The following is a 7,833-nucleotide window of genomic DNA, read 5'->3' on the forward strand; positions in this document are numbered from 1 at the left end:
TTAGTGAAATTCTAACTTAAGAAAAATATGTTCTTGTTGTAATACATATTGGAAATATTTATGATGTGTATTTTGCAGCGTGTTACTAATAATAAAAGAAAATTTTGTTTACCCATTCCTGGCAAATGAACGATAATAAAGCAACGATTGCAATAATAAAGAAAGTGAATCTAATTTTGCATATATTGAGAAACGAAAAATGAAATGCATTGCTCCTTTAGAAAAAAATGTTCAGTTGTATTATTATTTTATTATTTTTTTAAACTTTTCTCTTCCAAAAATGAACATTGATAAATAATAACATTATGATACACATAAAATTTAAAGAAATGACATATGTGTCAGCGAAAATTATTTTTATTAATTTTATTGTGTAAAAATTCAAACCAAATCATTACTTTCCATTTTTATGTGCTTTCGTATCGAAATGAAGGCTTATTCTATTTCTATGATTATTCTATTGAAATAAATATTTTGTTTTTCAAATTTAAGTACACTAATAAGTAGCAAAACGTCAAAAAACCTGCAGAATTATTGGATTATTGGAATACCTAAAGTATTATTTCATTTATTAAATACACTATCTTTGAAAAAGAAACAAAAATGCGTAATATTAAGGGAAAGTGAAAAGCTTTTTTCACTATTAGAAATCCGAAAATTTTTTAACCTTCATTAAACTAACTCTTCTGGGCAAGCTACTTAAACTCTTAATGGAATTTTCAATTAGAAGAGGAAATCGGATTAGTAAAGTGCTAAGTTTATTCAATTTGTTCAACTGAAAAAACATGGCTTTAATGATAATATTTCTGTTCTAGATATGTTCAATTTTAAGCAATCGTTAAACAAAAGTCGTTGCTACATTATTACATTTAACTGCAAGAAAGGTAATAAATAGTAATTAAAGAATTATTTTTTACTTTGAGTACAGATATCTTTTCATATTTTATTATCTTTTCTTTTAATTTTCATATTTTAATGCATGGTATTAGCAAAATCACTAGTAGCGTATAAAATAAGAATTTCTCTGCAGGATGAGTTAGCAGCGTAAGAACATATTTGATAATATTTTATGACGAAAGTATTATGTTTATGGGAAGTGATACTGTATTACTGAGAAACCACTGGTTTAAACTGAAGAATAATAGCAATCTGAATCACCTTACTGTACACTTTTTAGTGCGGGTCGTAAGCAATTTATAAATAACGCAAACATCATTATATATTTGGGTAGGTTTTGAATGAAGCTGTACTTTGTTCAAGAGCAAACAGATATATGCCTTCGTCTTTGGGACTAAAAGTATTTTGCACGTGCGGAAGGAGAAACAACTGCATTGATAGAGAAATCAGTCGATAGGGCAAACAAAACAAAATATAGATGATTGACCTGTCTGTCGAGAAAACGCTGGTTTGATCACTGCATTATGTGATATTGAAGCCGCTCTCAACAGTAGAACGATTGTCCACGAATATGGAATAAAAGATGATTCTGAGGAAGCTTTAACACCCTCGCACTTCCTCATAGGAAAGAAATTAACTACTATTACTTCCAGCCCCACAAATCTTGAAACAAATTTAAATCGTATGTGTAAGAATCGTCAACATTTGATGGACTCCTTCTGGAAAAGATGGCAAAAGGAATATTTAATGGACTTGCGTACATTTCATCAAGTGCGGAATCCATCTGAAACAAATAAAATACGGAAAGGGGACATTGTCCTACTACAAGAAGATGTTAGACCTCGCCACACCTGGAAAAAGGCCCGTGTTGAGGAGCTAATCCTTTGCCGCGACAAGAAAGTCCGTACTTGTGTTCTGCGCTCCAATGCACATTACCCGACCTGTGCACCTGGTCATCCCCCTGGAGATTGACCAGGGGGGGGGATGTTGCGGCAAAGCCAGCGAACTATTAAAAATAACATTACCCTTTTTGTGAATGGCATCACTTACGTTTTTGTATTTGTAAATGTCTTTTGCTTGTTTTATACTTCATGTTTATGTTAGGAAATAAATAAGTATAAAATACTATCTCCTAATATGGATAATTTTCTCAGAGTTATATTTGTCACCCAACATGGGGTTCATATTCCTTGACGTAAATTTAGATATAAGGCTCCTTCACTTTATTCGATATATGTAGAGAAACATCGATACAGTACGTAACATTTCCGCAGAAATTAATTCAGGCATCATATCTTTAAATTGCAGCTCTGATTTCATCACAGAAATTATTTATAGCGGATGAACTCATGCTAAAACATAGGATTCCAGAAGACGAAAAGTACCATTTAGAAACATGAATTACGAGATTCTGAGGGGAAGTTTGAAAAATTAATTTTCTTCAATAATTTCATATGCAAAGTCAAACGTAATTGTTTTTACTTCCTTGTACGAAGTAAAAAGGAAGTATTGTAATCGCGAAAAGTTTCAGGCAGCATATATCAACGAAAATATCCATTTTGACCGCTATCGAATGCAATTTAACGACGATTTTGCGTGATATCTCTAAATAAGGACAGAATAAAATACTCGTTTCTTCCAAAAAATTATAAAACTGCTTTAAAATTAATTCTGAAGAGAATTTTTCGTGGCGTCTGTACGAACGTATGTACGTACGTACGCACGTATCTCGCATAACTCAAAAACGAGTAGCCTCAGAACGTTGAAATTTTGTATATCGGACTGCTATAACATGTAGATGTGCACCTCGTATATTGATTGCAATCTGCCGCACCAAACGTATATATTTATATATATATCCACTCTGTTACCCGGTATATAAATATATTTATATATATATCCACTATGTTACCCGGTATATAAATATATTTATATACATATCCACTCTGTTACCCGGCTCAGTGATCTCAGTTTCTTTAGTCTTATATGTTTGTAAATTGTACATTTTTTGCTTTAAAAATGATTGAATTATGTTGTTTTTATCTTCCGGTTAAGGTTTTTATGCCTTTAGTAAATCTGTATGCAATATGTTTAGAATTATCAACAATTTTAAAGTTGTTTAAGTGCCGCTAAGCCTTTTTTTATGGCGGCCATTGATTGTTTACATTGTTACATTTGAAACAGCAGACTAGTGGATTTGTTGCCGATCTAGAGAAACTTAGCTTCGCAACAACAAAGATAACGCCTTCATTTATTATTGCCAATTAAATCATGCTTAATCCTTTCTGGAATTTTTTCTAGGAAATAAGTGTTTAAGATTTACTTCGTAATTTTTAATATAGATATTTTTAGCTTTTATGTATTTTTGCCTTCTCGCCAAGTGAGAACTGAATGAATTGAATGAGAAATACTCAATTGTCCGTGAAAACTGTTTTTTTTTTTTGCTTTGTTTACTTAATTTCTTTTATACATCATTCCAGCTTTATTATAGTACTTGGATAGAACATGTGGCAACGATTAGATAATTCTATTCTTTAAATGATATAAATTTTGTGCATTATGATTTATAATATGAACGAAATTACTGTTAAGTGAATCTAGCGCCAGAGTGTATCTATGGTAAACAAATACTAGAGTCAATTTTAAAGAATGCATTTATTCTATTGTGGTTTATGCACTGTCGGCGAATTAGATTGAATTCAATCCAATATGTTTAAATGGAATGCAAGAAAAAATTCATATAATTTAATATTCCGTACAAGGAAGTCATGTGGTGTACACATGAGATATTTTAATACTACAGAACTACATTACTTTGTGTTTAGTCTTTATGAAATATGAATGATTTATTGTCTTTATACTGAACTTAAAGTCTGGAATTCTAAGAATACAGAAAAGAAACTGAATTAAAATTTTTAGCACTACGTTTTAGGATGCAATTTAAACTTAGCAAAACTTATACATTGCTAACTAAAAATTATTGGGTACACGCATGATTAAATATGTACAAGAGAGCAAACAGATTTCCACATGAGTATCCACATGAGTAAAAAAGAGGTGATTCCATTCTTAATCTGTTTCTGTATTTCTTCCCTTATGAATTATTTTTTAGCTGTGAACCACGAAAGAAAGCTAGTCAGGAGACATTACATGAGCATATATTTTTAGTTGCTAATCATAAAACGACCTTGAGACAAATACACTGGGATGCTGTGTCGCAGTAAGTGAACAGTACATCTTAAAAGTAAAAGTTTCACTAAAGAAATTATAGAATTACTTACATCAAAAAGAACATTTTTACAGAATATATGCAAATAAGAGAATAATTTATCAAAATGACTACATGGTATTTGCTAAATCACAGTTTAGATAAAATTAAATGAAACAGAAGAAAAAAATGAAAATAAATCTTATACGTAAAATCTTGCTATCCAGGAATTAAATCGAAAATGCATTTGATTGTAACATTTAAATTGCAGTATTAAAAACAGCTACATTATAAAAACACTATTTAAAAAAATGAAAAAATACCCATTTGTACAGTTCATTTCTTGACTAAATTTTATTTAATTGAATCGGTGCTTACATTTTATCCTATAAACCAATAGCGGAAATATCGGCAAGGGCAGCCAATTGTTACTGCAGAATTTTAAAAGATATGGTCATCCATAACTCTGGCGCTAAATCCTGCTACTTGGCCGGTCGACGGGATAATACGTAAATACCGCTGAATGACACAAAATTGTTGCTTCTCTGAATGCAAAGTACTGCTTTGTTAAATAAATAATTTTCCTGTTTTTTTTTTTTTTTTTTTTTTTTTTTTTTTTTTTTATTTTCTATATTATTAATCTATCATATCATTGAAAAATATATTGGGTTAAGGAATCTAACCATAAACTTCAATCAAACATCTTATTACAGGAGCATTATTTCACATTTATTAATTTAGAAACTTAAACCTAATAATTATATCTACATAGAATTGCATATTTAATTTCAAAACCCTAATTATTATTAAGCACTCTGAATCAAAAATAACAGGTGTATTAACGCCGGAATCTCATCTTAATTGTGTAAAAGTTAATTATTAAATTCGCTATGAGAATAAAACTTTCATTTTAAAAATAGTTCATTTCGAGTCCATTATAGTTATGAGAAACTTTAGATGCAAAATTAATGTATGACTGACTGTTGATCAATGATAAATTACAAATGTTTAAGACTGTTTGAAACTACTTTCAGTAATGTAGTTAGTTCCTTTATTTTCTCACTTGTGCCGACATTAAATACCTTGCTAAAATTTACAAGAAAAAAATGCTATTGTGTCATACACATTTTGCTTTGTATTCTTTTTACATTTATAGAAAGGCTTCTTTTGCTCCATTTACTTAATGAACTGTGTTTTTCAAAATGATTAGAAAGCAAAAGACGTTTTTCCTGTATCGATTGGTTCAGTATGTTTCCAAATTATGCTGCTTACAGTTTTCCCAGAGGATTCTTTTATCACGGAAATGTGGGAAGCGAAGCATTGGAACAGTTTCCTTAAGACTATATTGTTTAGCAATGTTCTTAACAGCTGACTCTTTAAAAGTAATTCCTCAGAGTTCTATTAAGTGACTGAGAAATACTTTGAGATTAATCCTAGTTTTGACATGAAAATTCTCTCAAGCAATTCTTCCTAACATTTTCATTTCGAAGAAGGCCGTTATGCGAAAAGGAATTATAGGATTATACATAGCTTTATGCTATACTTGTTAATGAATACTGAACTGAATAACTTTGAGTTTTCATCATTCATCTTATAGCAGGAATGATGAAATAGTAAATTACGATGATGATGATATCAACAATTCCGATTAATGATACCTAATTACGATACCACACAAAGGCTTCTCAAATAAAAAAATATTTCCTTTTGCCAAAAAATTCCTGACAAAGCTAATTTAGTTAAAACAACTTTTTGCAGACTTTATTCCAGGCAAAATGTTATCCTAGAAAATAAATACACAATTTAAATTCTAAACGGATAAAGCCGGTTCCTTCATGGCTGAACTCCACCATATTAACACAAAAATTCCTTCTATATTCCACGTGCATGTATTGAAAACTATTCTGTGTTTTCCTCTAGTCAGTTCTAAAGTCTGCTTGTAAAGGTATGAATATGCATACTTTAATACAATGACTTTACTTGAATTTACCTAAGAACACTGAAGTCTGAATGTCACGTTGTCCTGTAAAATTTACATGGCCTGTATAAAATACAAAAAATTCTTATATTTTTGTTGGTGCACTTCTTTCCTTTGTTGTCAAAGTTTTTCATAGTTGTCAAAGTTTCACCTTCTCGAAGGCATTAAGATATAACATTAAAATAAAGGTAGCTAAGCATATTTCGTAATTTCCTGTTTTTTTTTTTTTTTTTTTTTAGTCCAAAGGGATTTGAATCCCGAAGGACTATTAGTTTCGTTTTGGCATTTTGCGTCGGACTCATAAATGTCGGTTCACTTTTCAAACTGTTGCCACAAAATGTTAGAGTCCTGCATTATATTTGAAGAAATTAAATAATGAAAACTCTGCATAAATGTATGTATATTTCTCGTATTGTGATAAAACAACGGTACATAGAGTCATCGAATTTTGAATAACGTAATCCTCCAACGAATATGAGCGTGTGGAAGACCAAATTTGAAATTTGAAATTTGTTTTATGATCGATTTCAAATTTTATAACTTTGACGAATTTTTGATTAACAAACTCAAGGATTTCAAAGCGAGCAATGGCAACGTTGTGCAGAAAATCATTTTTATCTCCAGCGCGTGAGTCTCTGTATCGGAAATTCTAAAGCTATGCTCGTTTTAAAACTATTTTGCGATATTGCTGTTGCACTGGATCTTATGGTTTAAGTGCGAGGAACATGATATTTAATAAAGAAAGGTAACACACAAAATGTTAAAAAACGTCCCTTTGGACGTAATTTAAAATCTGAAACATTTCAGATTTTTTTATTTTTTTTATTTTTTTTTTTTTATTTTTTTTTTTCATTTAAAGAATACAGTTTCATTTTCATTCACTTCGATTTACTTAGATACCGAAAAATTAGCTCAAAATATTGACTCAAGCATCATAAATTGGAAATTTGCTAAATGTGGTAAACAGGAAATTAACACAAAATTGTACAGTGTATAACAAGATATATAAACTAGGTAACACAAATCACTAGATAGGAACTAAAATATACATGACAAAATGTTTGTTCTGAACTTCTCGTGGGACAACTTTCATTCCCAGAGTAATATCCTATAGATTCGTGAGTATTGTACTATTTCCTTTTATAGCCCAAACAGGCGTTAGCTAGAAAGGCTATCAGTCTTGAAACATATTTTCCATCGAATCACTAAAAGCGTTGAATCATTTTTCAAATTTTTGTCATCAAACACTATCGCACTTAATTATATTTAAAAAATTAAATAATGAAGACTCTGCTAATGTGTGTATGTTTCTCACACTAAGGAAAACCAGTGGTACCTAGTGTTGTAAAGTAATCAGGCATTTGAGAAGAAAAAATATAAAATGTTTTTTATCCTAACTGACTACTAGTAACCCTAGAAATGCAAGGCGCGTGCGCGTTAACCAGGTCAATCATGCCGAATTATTATATGCTATGATCAGATTTATTCTTCATCGTTTATTGAGACTGATTGTTGTAAATCCCGAAACTAAAATTAAACTGTGCATACAATATATTAACTTTCTAAAACTACCAACTACGAATTAATAATAGCGCAGTCAAGCCTTAAAGATTGTATGCAAATAACGAAACTGAATTCCGAAAATTCCGCTGCTTGGGAATTCAAGATTCAAATGCTTTCAGAGCGCGATGGGTTAGAAGATTTTCTTTATTCTTCCCCACCTTCTAAACCTGATGCTAAATTTTTAAAG

The sequence above is a fragment of the Stegodyphus dumicola genome, chromosome 10 (genome assembly GCF_044657685.1).
Source record: "Stegodyphus dumicola isolate Sdum_Otavi_A_Nest chromosome 10, ASM4465768v1".
In the NCBI taxonomy this organism is placed as follows: domain Eukaryota; kingdom Metazoa; phylum Arthropoda; class Arachnida; order Araneae; family Eresidae; genus Stegodyphus; species Stegodyphus dumicola.